Raw genomic sequence first — 18,886 nt, 5'->3', positions numbered from 1 at the left:
AAAGCTTTGGGTCAAAAGAATCAAAACGTTTCTATTTATGAGAAATAATATTTGGCATTCATCGTGGTAGTGGATAAATGGAGACATACTTGCAAAGGGGAGCATTTTTTATTCTTATTGATCACAATAATTTGGTTAATCTTAGTGATCAGATCCTTACATTAGAATTGCAGAAAAAGGCAATGGCCAAGTTAGTGAGATTAAAATTTGAAATCAAATACAGAAAAGGAAGTGGAGTTGTTGACTCTGTTTCTCTAGTTGACCATCTGATACATCTCAAATATATCTACTTTTTCAAGTACTTTGCTCGATGATTTGCTCTGGAATCTCACCATACTTGGGTAAAACTGCTGAATCTGGCGTTGTTTTTAGCAAAAGTCCTTTCTATCTGTTTTCGCAGGAAATAAAGTCGAGGAAAAATACCACAGAAATTTTTCACCAAAACAAGAGGTTTGGAGCTTTGGAATCACACGAGAGGGGACATGAAGCCCAAAAGAGGACAGGTGGCGCGCCCCCTCTACAGGGTGCGCCGCCCATGCCAATTTGGTCCAGGAGCATCACCTCGGCCTCTCCTTTTACGTACCACCTTATATACCCCAAAAGAGGCAAGACTCTGGGAGAACTAGGGCGACCTCGTCAACGGCCACATGCAACTAGGGAATGTGCCGCTCGGGAGGGAAGCAAGCAAGATGCTGCAGCGGTACTTGCTCGGTCCACCTCGGAAGTCAGACTCAAGCCAATACAGCTAATTATCCCAGGGATGGGATAGCACATTCTACATACTGGGGATTCAATTCTGCCTTTTTGCCCAAGAAGGGGTTCTGGCTTTGTACTGACATTGTAGGAGTTGTTGTCTCAATCATAATTTTTTTTAGACAAGTACATATGAACACACCAATTTGCAGAAAGATAAGATGCATAGATAATCACACCACAGAACATGCAGTTTGAGGATGATCAATACATAGCTCGTCAAGTATAGACTCAACCCACATTACCTCAACATTAGAATTTGCCAAGACCCAAGCACTTTATTTATGGGTGACTGAGACTTTCTTAATCAACTAAGACATAGCGAATTCGATAAAATACACTAGTTCTTTTCAGGAACTGATTATGTGTTTACGTGTTGTTCTACAGATTGAGTTATTTTTCATATATTCTTGGAAAAAAACGCACGTGCAAGAGAGGAGGGAGCTACAGATTGTGGAGCTAGCTTGCCATGGTTTATCCAAGGACCACCCGGAAACTCTGTTTCCAAGACCATTTTTTCTTCGATGAATCCCTTGCAAACGATGATGTATTGTTGCGAGCTTCTGAATCTATGGATATTGTTTCTGCACTCTGAACTGAAGTGGCGCATTAATTGGACGGTGTGCCACACGGGCTGCAATAATCTAAACGGCTAAGACAGGGGATGGTCTCAAGGGCAAATCCTATACACCGACCAGGTCGGCCGCTACCGCGCGCCGCACACCCCCCGCGCGCGGTATGGGCCGGCCTGGTCGGCCCAGTTCGCCTCTTTTTTCTGTTTCTGTTTCTTTTTTTTTCTTTTTTCTTTTTTCTTTTCTTTCCTTTTCCTTTTTTATTTTCTGTTCCTTTTTGTTTCTTTTTTTTTCATTTTTATTTTTGTTCAAATTTGAAAATAGTTCAAATTCAGAAAAATTTCAAGATCGAAAAACGTTCAAAATTTAAAAAATGTACAAATTTTAAAACAGTTCAAATACAAATGAAATCCGTTCAAATTTGAAAAATGTTCAAATACAAAAAATGTTCAAATTATAAAAGCGTTCAAATTTGAATCCGTTCAAATATATAAAGTGTTCAAATTTGGAAAAATGTTCAAATTCAAAAATGTTCATAACTAAGAATGTTAATTTTTGGAAAAAATAAATTTTACAAATTTTAAAAAATGTTCAAATTTAAATTATGTCCATATCCGAAAATGTTCAAATTTCGAAAAAAATTAAATAAAAATCTGAACATTTTCAAAATTTCCAAAATTTCGAATCTGAACAGATTTTGAAATTTTGTTCTCTGAAATATATTTTTAAAAGTTAGACATTGAAAATGAAAAATATTAATAGAAAAGAAACAGCAAAAAAACGAAAAAAACGTACCTACTATTAATGGGCCGCGGCCCAACCAACCGGCCTGGTCGGTGGGGTGTGCGGTGGCCCGTACACGCCGACCAGGTCGGTGTACAGCACTCCCCGCTAATAGGAATCGCCGTGAATTGAAGTGGCGTTTGGACAGTGCTGCAGTGAGGCCCGCAGGCTGCAGAGGTCGAGAGGAGGAATGGTCTCAGCCCGAGTTTCCAACAGGCGGCATAACAGCCCATGTTTGTAAGCGTCCATGTTAGGGCCGAACGAAGAGACTAAGAAGAGAGAAACATCTTCAACGTACATTCGTATTGCTCTGAAAAAAAAACGTACATTCGTATTTGCCGCTACAGAGTGGTCCATGCACCTCCCGGGGTCAGCAAATGGGCCAACTCATTTTAGTCTCTCTCTTTTTGGGAGTTCAGATTTTAATTTAGTGTCATACGAATATTACTCTGCAGCATTTTAAAGCGGAACAAGTGATTATAGTTAGTGTTAGAAATGTTACTACGTTTTTCGAGTATGGATTTTGTACACCCAGGTATGGGTATGGAAGTAATCTGTACCGTCCAGAATGGTGTTTGCTTTGAGATCCGGAAAAAAGTGGGGGAGGAGGTTTTCGTTCATGTGTCGCGTCGTTTGCTGCTGTCACCCGTCCTTCGATCCGATCGACACGGAGATTCTGTCCCGGACGGTAGGACCAGACAAGATCGACTGCCCCCCACGTCGTTCTCCATTTTCCCCTGTCCCCTCGAGATTTCTCGCTCCAAAAAATCCTCCGTCCTCGCCGCCGGCGTGCCTCCTCTGTGTCCCGCCTTCCCCCGCTTCGCACCCCTTGTTCTGGCCGGCGCGGCTGCTCCACCGGCGCGCCCTCTCCCCCCACCCATCCTCTCCGTCGGTCTGCTGGCCCCCGGCCGCTTGCAGGCAATGTCAGGCGGGGCAAGTCCATGGAGAGCGCCCCCCCAGTTCTTGGAGCTACTCCTCCCGGCCACTCTCCATCGGGCTGCTGCATCCGTCTCCTCGTGGACTGAGTTGGTCCTCCCGCTATGTCGCTGGCGCGTCTACTTTGTGGTGCAGCTACTCCACCCCGTCTTCTCCGTCGTACCTGTCCATTTGTCCTCTCTCCTCTCCGTTGACCTTGCTCGCTCGCGTAACGAGCTGCTCCACTGCCCATGTACAGATGTACTCCGCCTCCCGTCCTCTCCGTTGTGCCGCCTGGGCGGATGCTCTGCGGCGCTCAGGTTCAGTTTCAGTGGCATGTGCCAGCTCCGCCTTGAGCAGATTCTGCAGCGACCGAGCTCCAAGAAGGCATGAACAACACCTTGTGATTCCGCAGATGGGCGCGTCCTTCACCGCTAGGCGCCTCGCTTGATAATAGCTCCCAGGAATTACGGCCTAGGAGGGTCCATAGCTGGGTCAGACTTCAGAGCAGAGTGTTCCATTTTGGTCTTCTGTTTGATCACTTGATGGTTGATGCTCGTCAGCTACGGTGTGTTTTAGTTTTGTATGGATGTACGAGATGCCGTGTTAGTTTGAGAATTGAGATAATTCCATTTTTGAAATAAGTGTGATATATGTTCGAGCTAACTAATTGGCATCCCGATGTGTAATACTAGTCCAGAGTAATTCTGAATTCCTCCTTTCTTGGCGCGGTCGAGCTCCCCGTGCAGCTTCCGCACACGTGATCTGGTACGTCTTTAGCAGATGCCGCTGCTCCTCAGCGTGCGCGGAGAGGTGGCGTTGCCCACGGCCGCTGTGGCCCTGGCCTCGCCGGTGGTGTCCTTGAGGAACCTCCGCTTGGTGAGATACGCGACCACAGCGACATCCGCGGACTGAATCGCGCCTTGGCGTCGAAGGGGAACTGCGCGTAGGCCGCCGAGACGCCCGTGAACAGAGCAGAGAAGAGGGAGTCCGCGGCCACATCTGGCGAGACGAGTGGCACCACCCGGGACCTTTTTCTTCTCCGTGGCGTTCCGAAACAGAGCTTCGAGGGAGTATGCCGCGGCGAGGATCCTCGTCAGCTTGGGCTTGTTGAGCGATGGCCTGGTGGCAGCGGTGGGGGCGTCCATGGAGCTGTCGTAGTCGTCCCGGGCGACGGGCGCCTCCGTCTCCCTGGTCCCTGCCGTCGCAGAGTCGGAGCGCTTCCGGCGCAGCAGCTTGTTGAAGGTGCTCGCCAGGTTCATCGCCTTCTGCTGCTGGTGGTGTGTAGGACAGCGGGACTGTGGGAGGATGGAGGCTGCGCGACGGAGAGGACGGGTGGCGGAAAAAGCGCCGGCGGGAGCAGACGCGCCGCCCAGAAGAAACGCGAAGGAGATGGAGAAAGGAAAAGAGAAAGCAGTGGAGTGGAGGCGATGCAAGAGAGAGGGATGGCGTGTGCTTGCACGATGGCCAGGAATCTCGGGCACTCTGACTCCTTTATGTCTTGTCTCACGGGGTGCTGCTACTGCTGTAGTCCAAAGTGTGGTGCACAACTGAAACCCTCTTCCATTCATTTTCTCCGGATCTCAAAGCAACTCCCCACTCTGAACGGCAACGATTGCTTCCTCACCCATCCTTGCGTGTACAAAGTTATTTCCGTACGTTTTTCCCCATAAAGTTGGTAAAAATTTAAAAGGTTTGACTTAAGACAATAAAAGCTGAAAATACAGTTTACTCATGGAGGGAGGGATTATGTCACTTGAATAGTGTATCTAGTAATGTTGTGTCCATAGAATCCCAAATAACTTCTATGCACATTTTTCTCATTTTAACAATATCTAGTATACACCATCGAACCATATTTTTCAGGTCAATATACTCGAATACAATTTCAAATACACGCCAGAATGGTGGAAAAGAATCCATGGAAAAGACATGGTACTAGTTTTAGTTATCTGATATAGATATTCTTTGATATATCCACAAGCAATGCTAGAAACCTTTCACCACTCCCATTCATTTCAATATTTTATATTCAATATGGCCAAGTATTTTGGTTGGTTGGCATCAATTATACAGACCCGGGATAAATGAAGTATTCTTAGGATATTAGGCAACAAAGGAGCAACAGCATGTTGTGCTGGTTTTCAAAATGGTGAATTAAAACCTTGAAGTATTGGATTCTGGGGCGAGTATGCTCTTGTTAGCGACACATTTGCCATGTAAAACAGCCTCGCCTTCATAATTATAGAACAACGGCGAGAACCAACCTGAGGTTGGTTGGTTAGGAGGGTGGTTGTACCCCCAGCCCACCAGAGTTCAAATCCCAGATTTGACATCTGTGTGTCTCATAAAGGCGGAATATTCATTCAGTGGGAGGCGACGTTCCCGTCGACAGCGAGGCGCCTGTGGTGACTTCGTCAATTTCAAGATCCAATCCGCCGGCTCAATCTTCCGAAGATGCTCATAGGGGTAGGGTGTGCGTGTGTGCGTTCATAGGGGTGAGTGTATGCGCGTGTATGTGAGCGCCTGCGTTTGTACTGTGTTTCTCAAAAAAAAATTATAGAACAACGGCAATGTTTCCAATAATGTCATGTTTCATAGCTACTTGTACGTACCTACTATCCAAAAATATACAATCTAGTTAGACAACCAGAACTTTTAGTGTAATGAGATTCTGGGAGTCTAGGTCATGTTTCCTTTATACAGCACATACGGAGATTATACAAGGTCGGTTATGGATTACAACATCGGATCGCTAGCTAGAGATCCTAACTAGTGTGAGACTGATCCCTATCAATTGGAACGGTACAACTAAATCGTAGGTTACGTTGGTTAACATACGCCCTTAATCTCAACCACTCTACATAGGTTGAGATTGCGATAATGTCGTTCAAATATTTGCTTGGTGCCAAGTTTTGTAAACACATCTGTAATTTGATCTGATGAAGACACACACTGAACCTCTATGGCTCCAAGTGCTATCTTCTCCCTCACGAAGTGGAAGTCCTCCTCTGAGCTTAGTGCGCGCATGAAACACAGGGTTGACAAATACATCGCACTGAAATTGTCACATCAAAGAACTGCCAGTAGTGGCGGCTGGACTTGCAGCTTTCAGAACATAGACTGAACCCAGATTACTTAGAGCATGTACAATAGAGCTTAGTCAGCTGGCTCTAAGAAATTAAATATTATATTTTGGCTGAGTTGGATGAGAGAGAAGAGGAAAGAGAAGGGAGTGGGCTCTCATGCAAGAACCAGCTCTAACTTTTTTGATCGAATTTTTCAGCATTTCGAAAGTGTATTTAGAACTAAATTTAAAATTCAAAAGCATATGCTCCTAGGTGCCAAAACACCATAAATTAGAGCACTAGCTAGTTTGAATGCCCTATTATACAATTAAAGATACTCTCATGCATGTATGTTTTCAATAACGTCATGTCTCTTTGCTGCTTGTACCTACCTCCTATCCTAAAAATATCAATTGTGCGTACAATCTGAATGCTGGATGTTTCAATTCTTTATGGGTGTGTTTGGTTCTAGAATTAGGACGACGGTTTCGCATCTAGCATCCATTCATGTATTCAGTTGGGTAGAAAAAAATAGATCCAAACAGTTTCTCGGAATGGAATATACCACATACATGCGGAATGGACTTGTTCGACCAATTTGGCAGAATCTGGAGGAACGAGGCGTCTAACCACCGAGCGGATAAAAAAAAACCTCGTGATTAGCACGCGTGGTGGCGGCCCAACACGGCCAGCACACGCGGTGGCACACACCCGGGTGGCGGCCAAGCACTCTTGCAGGCGGCAATTTTGATTTGGATAAAAAAATCATATTTAGGCCTATGTTGATTTTGATTTAAACAAGAAAATCATGTTTACATTGTTCAGTTCTGCGATGCGATTCGATAACCAAACTGAAAACGAAACCGTTCCGTTCCTCAACTTTTTCTGAATCAAACACTCACATGATATCGGAAAGGAACCAATATGACAATACATGTCACCCACGACTTGTTCTCTCATGCAGATGCAGTGTACATGCATGATTGATGAGACTGGCTTTTCAGAACCTGGTGCATGTGAACCCACTTTTTTAAAAGTGCGTTTGTAATGTAAAAACATGTTTTAGAAATCGAAACACAAAATGAATGCAAAGGTAATCTCAAACATGTGCCCTGAACATGAGTTTCGTGACAAAAAAAACCTTTTATTTTACCTCGGCAAAAAAGTGAAATTTTGCAGGGCTATATAGCAGTATATATGTGACGTATTTTGTCTTTTTAGATTCTGAAATAAAAAAGTGGTTTCTCCGCGAAAACTTTCTACGCACACATGGAACATGCATACGTATCCCGTTATTTTTATTTTAGATTTTTTTAATATTTGAAAAATGCATTTCCCATCTGGATTCACATGCACCTAGGTTCAACTGGAACTTTTCCCATGATTTATCGCTTTCTTTCCTGCTAGAAGGGAAAAAAAAGGGATGCATTTGTAGCACGGCTCTGTTATACAATGATCGATCACGATGTTTCGGTCTACAGTTAATCTTAGTCATACATCTCGTGCCCTCCCTATGCGGGTATGCGTTGTCATGGTTATAAGAGCATCTCCATCGACGCCCCTGATAGCGATTTGGACGCCGGGAGTGAAAATAGGCTCGCACCAGTGCTTCAAACGGCGTTGGCCAATTTTCGAGTCCAATAGAATCACCGGCAATCCCGTGCCGGCCCCTTCACCGAGGGCGTGAATCGAGCGCGCCGGCGCCTCGCGAGGTTGAAAATTTTGGGCGTGGGAGCCGCCTATCAGCCACACATCCCAAAAGTCGACGCCAGCGGGGAGTGGTGGGGCCGACGCGTCAGCGGCTCATTCAATTTTAACCTAACCGTCGGAGTTATTGGGGCGCATCGACGGTGCAGTTTTCGCAGACGTGCAGCGAAGCGTCTCGTCACGTGTGCCTTGCTCTTCTTGCCGCCGTTAGTGAGTGTCACCGCTCCCCCGTGATACGTCCCAAACGTATCTATAATTTCTTATGTTCCATGCTACTTTTATGATGATACTCACATGTTTTATACACATTATATGTCATATTTATGCATTTTCCGGCACTAACCTATTGACGAGATGCCGAAGAGCCGATTCTTGTCAAGTTTCTGCTGTTTTTGGTTTCAAAAATCGTAGTAAGGAAATATTCTCGGAATTGGACGAAATCAACGCCCAGGGGCCTATTTTTCCACGAAGCTTCCAGAAGACCGGAGGAGATACGAAGTGGGGCCACGGGGCGCCGCCACACTAGGGCGGCGCGGCCTACAGGGGGCCCGCGTGGCCATAGCGTGTGGGGCCCCCGTGACGCCTCCTGACCTGCCCTTCCGCCTACTTAAAGCCTTCGTCGCGAATACCCCTGAAGGAGATATGCCCTAGAGGCAATAATAAAGTGGTTATTATTTATATCTTTATGTTTATGATAAATGTTTATATATCATGCTAGAATTGTATTAACCGAAACATTAGTACATGTGTGATATGTAGACAAACAAGAAGTCCCTAGTATGCCTCTTAAACTAGCTTGTTGATTAATGGATGATTAGTTTCATAATCATGAACATTGGATGTTATTAATAACAAGGTTATGTCATTGTATGAATGATGTAATGGACACACCCAATTAAGCGTAGCATAAGATCTCGTCATTAAGTTATTTGCTATAAGCTTTCAATACATAGTTACCTAGTCCTTATGACCATGAGATCATGTAAATCACTTATACCGGAAAGGTACTTTGATTACACCAAACACCACTGCGTAAATGGGTGGCTATAAAGGTGGGATTAAGTATCCGGAAAGTATGAGTTGAGGCATATGGATCAACAAAGGATTTGTCCATCCCGATGACGGATAGATATACTCTGGGCCCTCTCGGTGGAATGTCGTCTAATGTCTTGCAAGCATATGAATGAGTTCATAAGAGACCACATACCACGGTACGAGTAAAGAGTACTTGTCAGGAGACGAGGTTGAACAAGGTATAGAGTGATACCGAAGATCAAACCTCGGACAAGTAAAATATCGCGAGACAAAGGGAATTGGTAATGTATGTGAATGGTTCATTCGATCACTAAAGTCATCGTTGAATATGTGGGAACCATTATGGATCTCCAGATCCCGCTATTGGTTATTGGTCGGAGTGAGTACTCAACCATGTCCGCATAGTTCACGAACCGTAGGGTGACACACTTAAAGTTGGATGTTGAAATGGTAGTACTTGAATAAGGAATGGAGTTCGAATATTTGTTCGGAGTCCCGGATGAGATCCCGAACATCACGAGGAGTTCCGGAATGGTCCGGAGAATAAGATTCATATATAGGATGTCATTTTATGTGAATTAAAATGTCAGGAAGGTTCTATGGAAGGTTCTAGAAGGTTCTAGAAAAGTCCGGAAGAAACCACCAAGGAAGGTGGAGTCCACATGGGACTCCACCTCCATGGCCGGCCAACCCTAGTGGGGGAGGAGTCCCAAGTGGACTCCCCCTTAGGGGGCCGGCCAACCCCCCATATGGGAGGTGGAAACCCCACCTTTGGTGGGAGTCCTAGTTGGGCTAGGTTTCCCCCTCTTATGGAAGGTTTTTGGTTCGGGTCTTATTCGAAGACTTGGACACCAACACTTGGGGATCCACCTATATAATGAGGGGCCAAGGGAGGGGGCCGGCCACCCCAAGACCACAAGCTGGCCGCCCCCCTTGAAGTGGCCGGCCACCCCCTCCCAAACCCTAGCCGCCCCCCTCTCCTCCATATCTCCCGCGTAGCTTAGCGAAGCTCCGCCGGACTTCTTCACCGCCACCGACACCACGCCGTCGTGCTGTCGGATTCAAGAGGAGCTACTACTTCCGCTGCCCGCTGGAACGGGAGGTGGACGTCGTCTTCATCAACAACCGAACGTGTGACCGAGTACGGAGGTGCTGCCCGTTCGTGGCGCCGGAACCGATCGTGATCAAGATCTTCTACGCGCTTTTGCAAGCGGCAAGTGATCGTCTACCGCAGCAACAAGAGCCTCCTCTTGTAGGCTTTGGAATCTCTTCAAGGGTGAGACTCGATACCCCCTCGTTGCTACCGTCTTCTAGATTGCATCTTGGCTTGGATTGCGTGTTCGCGGTAGGAAATTTTTTTCTATGCAACGTTATCCTACAAAGTGGTATCGAGCCGAGTCTATGCATAGATGGTTGCACGAGTAGAACACAATGGTTTGTGGGCGTTGATGCTCTTGTTATCTTTAGTTTGAGTACTTTGCATCTTTGTGGCATAGTGGGATGAAGCGGCTCGGACTAACTTTACATGACCGCGTTCATGAGACTTGTTCCTCGTTCGACATGCAACTTGTATTGCATAAGAGGCTTTGCGGGTGTCTGTCTCTCCTACTATAGTGAAGATTCAATTTACTCTTCTATTGAAAACATTAGTATCAACGTTGTGGTTCATGTTCGTAGGTAGATTAGATCTCTCTCGAAAACCCTAAACCACGTAAAATATGCAAACCAAATTAGAGACGTCTAACTTGTTTTTGCAGGGTTTGGTGATGTGATATGGCCATAATGTGATGATGAATATGTATGAGATGATCATTATTGTATTGTGGCAACCGGCAGGAGCCTTATGGTTGTCTTTAAATTTCATGTTGAGTAGTATTTCGAAGTAGTTGTAATAGTTGCTACATGGAGGACAATCATGAAGACGGCGCCATTGACCTTGACGCTACGCCGACGATGATGGAGATCATGCCCGAAGATGATGGAGATCATGTCCGTGCTTTGGAGATGAAGATCAAAGGCGCAAAGACAAAAGGGCCATATCATATCACATATGAACTGCATGTGATGTTAATCCTTTTATGCATCTTATTTTGCTTAGATCGCAACGGTAGCATTATAAGATGATCCCTCACTAAAATCTCAAGATAATAAAGTATTCATCCTTAGTAGCACCGTTGCCAAGACTTGTCGTTTCGAAGCATCTCGTGATGATCGGGTGTGATAGAATCAACAAGTGCATACAACGGGTGCAAGACAGTTTTGCACATGCGGATACTAAGGTGGCCTTGACGAGCCTAACATGTACAGACATGGTCTCGGAACACGTGATACCGAAAGGTAGAGCATGAATCATATGGTTGATATGATGAACACTTTGAGTGTTCGCCATTGAAATCACACCTTGTCTCGTGATGATCGGACATAGGTGCGGTGGATTTGGTTCGTGTGATCACTAAGACAATGCGAGGGATATTGTTTTGAGTGGGAGTTCACCTAGATTTTTTAATTATGTTGAATTAAAATTTGAACTCAATTTGTCATAAACTTAGTCTAAACTTTTGCAAATATATGTTGTAGAGATGGCGTCCTCAATCAATTTTAATCAGTTCCTAGAGAAAGAGAAACTTAAGAGCAACGGTAGCAACTTCACCGACTGGTTCCGTCATGTGAGGATCTTCCTCTCTGGCGGAAATCTGCAATATGTGCTTGATGCACCGCTAGGTGACCCTCCTGCAGAAACTGAAACCGATGAAGTAAAAGCTGTTTACGAGACTCGGAAAACTCGGTACTCTCAAGTTCAGTGTGCCATCCAGTGCAGTCTGGAATCCGATCTTCAAAAACGTTTTGAGAACCATGATCCTCATGAGTTGATGAATGAGCTGAAAGCTATATTCGAGACTCATGCGGCCGTGGAATGCTATGAAGCATCGAAACAATTCTTCAGCTGCATGATGGAAGAAGGCAACTCCGTTAGTGAGCACATGCTCGCCATGACCGGGCATGCGAAGAAACTCAGTGACTTGGGAATAGTGATTCCTAACAGACTGGGGATTAATCGTGTCCTTCAATCACTGCCACCAAGTTACAAGAACTTTGTGATGAACTACAATATGCAAAACATGAACAAGGAGTTACCTAAACTCTTTGGCATGCTAAAAGCTGCTGAGATTGAGATCAAGAAAGAACACCAAGTGTTGATGGTCAACAAGACCACCAGTTTCAAGAAACAGGGCAAGTCTAAGGGAAAATTCAAGAAGGGTGGCAAGAAAGCTGCCACGCCTCCTATGAAACCTAAGAACGGCCCTAAGCCTGATGCTGAGTGCTATTACTGCAAGGAGAAGGGACACTGGAAGCGTAATTGCTCCAAGTATCTGGCTGATCCAAGAGCGGCCTTGTCAAGAAGAAGAAAGAAGGTATATCTCGATATACATGTTATAGATGTTTATCTCACCTGGTTCTCGTTCTAGTACTGGTATTTGATACTGGTTCGGTTGCTCATATCTGTAACTCGAAACAGGAACTAAAGAATAAACGAAGACTACTGAAAGATGAAGTGACGATGCGCGTTGGAAATGGATCCAAAGTCGATGTGATCGCTGTCGGCACACTTCCTCTACATCTACCTTCGGGATTAGTTTTAAGCCTCAATAATTGTTATTTTGTACCCGCGTTGAGCATGAACATTATATCTGGATCTTGTTTAATGCAAGACGGTTATTCATTTAAGTTTGAGAATAATGGTTGTTCTATTTTTATGAATAATATCTTTTATGGTCGAGCACCACAAAAGAGTGGCTTATTTCTGTTAGATCTCGATAGTAGTGATACGCATATACATAACATTGATGCTAAGCGAATTAAACTGAATGATAATTCTACTTATATGTGGCACTGTCGTCTTGGTCATATTGGAGTGAAGCGCATGAAGAAACTCCATACTGATGGATTACTTGAATCACTTGACTTTGAGTCACTTGATAGATGCGAAGCATGTCTAATGGGAAAAATGACAAAGACTCCATTTTCTGGTATGATGGAGCGAGCTACTGATTTATTGGAAATCATACATACCGATGTATGTGGACCAATGAGCGTAGCATCGCGCGGTGGTTATCGTTATGTTCTAACCTTCACAGATGATCTGAGTAGATATGGGTATATCTATTTCATGAAACATAAATCCGAAACTTTCGAGAAGTTTAAGGAATTTCAAAGTGAAGTAGAAAATCAACGTAACAAGAAGATCAAATTTCTACGATCTGATCGTGGAGGTGAATATCTGAGTTATGAGTTTGGCATGCATTTAAAGAAATGCGGAATACTTTCACAATTGACACCGCCGGGAACACCTCAACGTAACGGTGTGTCCGAACGTCGTAATCGAACTCTCTTAGATATGGTTCGTAGTATGATGTCTCTCTTACTGATTTGCTTAGTTATCATTTTGGAGTTATGCATTAGAGACAGCCGCATTCACTTTAAATAGAGCACCATCAAAATCCGTAGAAACGACACCGTATGAATTATGGTTTAATAAGAAACCTAAGTCATCGTTCGAAAGTTTGGGGTTGCGAAGCCTATGTAAAGAAGTTACAACCGGACAAGCTAGAACCCAAAGCGGAGAAATGCATCTTCATAGGATACCCTAAGGAAACTATAGGGTACACTTTCTATCACAGATCCGAAGGCAAAATCTTTGTTGCTAAGAACGGAACCTTTCTTGAGAAAGAATTTCTCACTAAAGAAGTGACTGGAAGAAAAGTAGAACTCGATGAGATTGATGAATCTATACTCGTTGATCGTAGTAGCGCAAGATCGGAAGTTGTACCTGCATCGCCTACACCGGCAACAAGAGGAAGCTAATGATAATGATCATGAAACTTCGAACGAGGAAACTATCAAATCGCAGACGACAAGGAACGTGCCACTCCTGATTGGTATGATCCTTGTCTAAATGTCATGATTGTGGATAACAATGATGAGGACCCTGCGACGTATGAAGAAGCGATGATGAGCCCAGATTCCAACAAATGGCAAGAAGCCATGAAATCCGAACTGGGATCCATGTATGATAACAAAGTATGGACGTTGGTAGACTTACCTGATAGCCGACTGGCTGTCGAAAATAAATGGATCTTCAAGAGAAAAACAGATGCCGATGGTAATATTATCGTCTATAAAGCTCGACTTGTCGCAAAGGGTTTCCGACAAATTCAAGGAGTTGACTACGATGAGACTTTCTCACCTGTAGCGAAGCTAAAATCTGTGAGGATTTTGTTAGCAATAGCTGCATTTTTCGATTATGAGATTTGGCAGATGGATGTCAAAACGGCGTTGCTTAATGGAGACATTGAGGAAGAGTTGTATATGGTACAACCCAAAGGTTTTGTCGATCCTAAAAATGCTGACAAAGTATGCAAACTTCAGCGTTCAATCTATGGACTGAAGCAAGCATCAAGAAGTTGGAACCGACGCTTTGATAAAGTGATCAAAGACTTCGGGTTTATACAGTGTCATGGAGAGGCCTGTATTTACAAGAAAGTGAGTGGGAGCTCTGTAGCATTCCTGATATTAAATGTAGATGACATATTATTGATCGGGAATGATATAGAACTATTAAGCAGTGTTAAAGGTTATTTGAATAATAGTTTTTCAATGAAAGACCTTGGTGAAGCATCATATATATTAGGCATCAAGATTTATAGAGATAGATCAAGACGCCTAATAGGGCTATCACAGAGTACATATCTGGACAAGATTCTAAAGAAGTTTAGAATGGACGAAAGTAAGAAAGGGTTCTTACCTATGTTACTAGGCAAGGTATTGAGTAAGACTCAAGGACCGGCTACGGCAGAAGAAAGAGAAAGGATGAATAATATCCCCTATGCCTCGGCAGTAGGATCTATCATGTATGCCATGCTATGTACTAGACCGGATATAGCACATGTTGTTAGTTTGACTAGCAGATATCAAAGTGATCCAGGGATGGAGCACTGGACAGCGGTCAAGAATATCCTGAAGTACTTGAAAAGAACTAAGGATATGTTTCTTTGTTGTGGAGGTGACCAAGAGCTCGTTGTAAACGGTTACACCGACGCAAGTTGGAACACTGATCCTGATGACTCTAAGTCCCAATCTGGGTACGTGTTTATATTGAATGGTGCTGCAGTAAGCTGGGCAAGCTCGAAGCAGTGCACGGTGGCGAAGTCTTCAACAGAATCAGAGTACATAGCGGCTTCAGAGGCTTCATCAGAAGCGGTATGGATGAAGAGGTTCATTGTAGAGCTCGGTGTGGTTCCTAGTGCATTGGACCCATTAATCATTTACTGTGATAACATGGGTGCCATCGCCAATGCACAAGAGCCAAGGTCACACAAGAGGCTAAAGCATATCAAGCTGCGTTACCACTCGATTCGCGAGTACATCGAAGATGGAGAAGTAAAGATTTGCAAAGTACACACTGATCTGAATGTAGCAGATCCGTTGACTAAAGCTCTCCCTAGGGCAAAACATGACCAACACCAGAATGCCATGGGTGTTAGGTATATTACAATGTAATCTAGATTATTGACTCTAGTGCAAGTGGGAGACTGAAGGAGATATGCCCTAGAGGCAATAATAAAGTGGTTATTATTTATATCTTTATGTTTATGATAAATGTTTATATATCATGCTAGAATTGTATTAACCGAAACATTAGTACATGTGTGATATGTAGACAAACAAGAAGTCCCTAGTATGCCTCTTAAACTAGCTTGTTGATTAATGGATGATTAGTTTCATAATCATGAACATTGGATGTTATTAATAACAAGGTTATGTCATTGTATGAATGATGTAATGGACACACCCAATTAAGCGTAGCATAAGATCTCGTCATTAAGTTATTTGCTATAAGCTTTCAATACATAGTTACCTAGTCCTTATTACCATGAGATCATGTAAATCACTTATACCGGAAAGGTACTTTGATTACACCAAACACCACTGCGTAAATGGGTGGCTATAAAGGTGGGATTAAGTATCCGGAAAGTATGAGTTGAGGCATATGGATCAACAGTGGGATTTGTCCATCCCGATGACGGATAGATATACTCTGGGCCCTCTCGGTGGAATGTCGTCTAATGTCTTGCAAGCATATGAATGAGTTCATAAGAGACCACATACCACGGTACGAGTAAAGAGTACTTGTCAGGAGACGAGGTTGAACAAGGTATAGAGTGATACCGAAGATCAAACCTCGGACAAGTAAAATATCGCGAGACAAAGGGAATTGGTAATGTATGTGAATGGTTCATTCGATCACTAAAGTCATCGTTGAATATGTGGGAACCATTATGGATCTCCAGATCCCGCTATTGGTTATTGGTCGGAGTGAGTACTCAACCATGTCCACATAGTTCACGAACCGTAGGGTGACACACTTAAAGTTGGATGTTGAAATGGTAGTACTTGAATAAGGAATGGAGTTCGAATATTTGTTCGGAGTCCCGGATGAGATCCCGGACATCACGAGGAGTTCCGGAATGGTCCGGAGAATAAGATTCATATATAGGATGTCATTTTATGTGAATTAAAATGTCGCGGAAGGTTCTATGGAAGGTTCTAGAAGGTTCTAGAAAAGTCCGGAAGAAACCACCAAGGAAGGTGGAGTCCACATGGGACTCCACCTCCATGGCCGACCAACCCTAGTGGGGGAGGAGTCCCAAGTGGACTCCCCCTTAGGGGGCCGGCCACCCCCCCATATGGGAGGTGGAAACCCCCCCTTTGGTGGGAGTCCTAGTTGGGCTAGGTTTCCCCCTCTTATGGAAGGTTTTTGGTTCGGGTCTTATTCGAAGATTGGACACCAACACTTGGGGATCCACCTATATAATGAGGGGCCAAGGGAGGGGGCCGGCCACCCCAAGACCACAAGCTGGCCGCCCCCCTTGAAGTGGCCGGCCACCCCCTCCCAAACCCTAGCCGCCCCCCTCTCCTCCATATCTCCCGCGTAGCTTAGCGAAGCTCTGCCGGACTTCTTCACCGCCACCGACACCATGCCGTCGTGCTGTCGGATTCAAGAGGAGCTACTACTTCCGCTGCCCGCTGGAACGGGAGGTGGACGTCGTCTTCATCAACAACCGAACGTGTGACCGAGTACGGAGGTGCTGCCCGTTCGTGGCGCCGGAACCGATCGTGATCAAGATCTTCTACGCGCTTTTGCAAGCGGCAAGTGATCGTCTACCGCAGCAACAAGAGCCTCCTCTTGTAGGCTTTGGAATCTCTTCAAGGGTGAGACTCGATACCCCCTCGTTGCTACCGTCTTCTAGATTGCATCTTGGCTTGGATTGCGTGTTCGCGGTAGGAAAATTTTTGTTTTCTATGCAACGTTATCCTACAACCCCAGTACCGAGAGCTACGATACGGAAAACCTTCCAGAGACGCCGCCGCCACCAATCCCATCTCGGGGGATTCAGGAGATCGCCTCTGGCACCCTGCCGGAGAGGGGAATCATCTCCCGGAGGTCTCTTCATCGCCATGATCGCCTCCGAATCGATGTGTGAGTAGTCCACCCCTGGACTATGGGTCCATAGCAGTAGCTAGATGGTTGTCTTCTCCTCATTGTGCTATCATGTTAGATCTTGTGAGCTGGCTATCATGATCAAGATCATCTATTTGTAATGCTACATGTTGTGTTTGTTGGGATCCGATGAATATTGAATACTATGTCAAGTTGATTATCAATCTATCATATATGTTGTTTATGTTCTTGCATGCTCTCCGTTGCTAGTAGAGGCTCTGGCCAAGTTGATACTTGTAACTCCAAGAGGAAGTATTTATGCTCGATAGTGGGTTCATGCCTCCATTAAATCTGGGACAGTGACAGAAAGTTCTAAGGTTGTGGATGTGTTGTTGCCACTAGGGATAAAACATCGATGCTATGTCTAAGGATATTTGTGTTGATTACATTACGCACCATACTTAATGCAATTGTCTGTTGTTTGCAACTTAATACTCGAAGGGGTTCGGATGATAACCTGAAGGTGGATGATGACCCACAAGTATAGGGGGTGTATCGCAGTATCTTCGATAAGTAAGAATGTCGATCCCAACGAGGAGCAGAAGGTGTTGACAAGCAGTTTCGATGAAGGATTCACTGTAAATGCTCACAGACAAGTATTCAGGGGGTTTTGATGTAACAGATGAATAAAGTACGAGTAAATAAAGTGCGAGAGTAATAATTGCAGCGAGTGGCCCAATCCTTTTTAGCACAAAGGACAAGCCGGTTTGTTTACTTATAATGACCAAACGTTCTCGAGGACACACGGGATTTTAGTCTAGTGCTTTCGCTACATACGGCTAATTAATCTTCATTGTTTTGATAAGTGTTGTGTGGGTGAACCTATGCTAATGTACCGCCCTTCCTAGGACTAATACATACTTGTGATTATACCCATTGCAAGCATCCGCAACTACAAGAAAGTAATTAAGATAAATCTAACCACAGCCTTAAACTCTGAGATCCTGCTATCCCTCCTGCATCGATATACCAACGGGGGCTCAGGTTTCTGTCACTCCGGTAACCCCGCAATTGGCAAACGAGTACAAGATGCATTCCCCTAGGCCCATAAAGGTGAAGTGTCGTGTAGTCAACGTTCACACGACACCACTAGAAGAATAACACCACAACTTAAATATCATAACATTGAATATTACTCAACCATACTTCACTACTATCATTTAGACCTCAAGAACTAAACGAACTACTCACGAGACATCATATGGAACATGATCAGAGGTGATATGATAATGAATAACAATCTGAACATAAACCTTGGTTCAACGGTTTCACTCAATAGCATCAATAACAAGTAGAAATCAACACCGGGAGAGTTTCCCCTATCAAACAATCAAGATCAAACCCAAATTGTTACAGCGGTGACAGTGTGCAGCGGTGGAGACGGCGGTGATGATGATGAAGATGATGGTGATGATGATGGAGATGATGTCCAGCTCGATGACGGTGACGATGGCGTCGATTTCCCCCTCCGGGAGGGAATTTCCCAGGCAGAT

Source organism: Lolium perenne, chromosome 4 (assembly GCF_019359855.2).
Source record: "Lolium perenne isolate Kyuss_39 chromosome 4, Kyuss_2.0, whole genome shotgun sequence".
Taxonomy (NCBI): Eukaryota; Viridiplantae; Streptophyta; class Magnoliopsida; order Poales; family Poaceae; genus Lolium; species Lolium perenne.
This window is presented reverse-complemented; position numbering follows the sequence as displayed.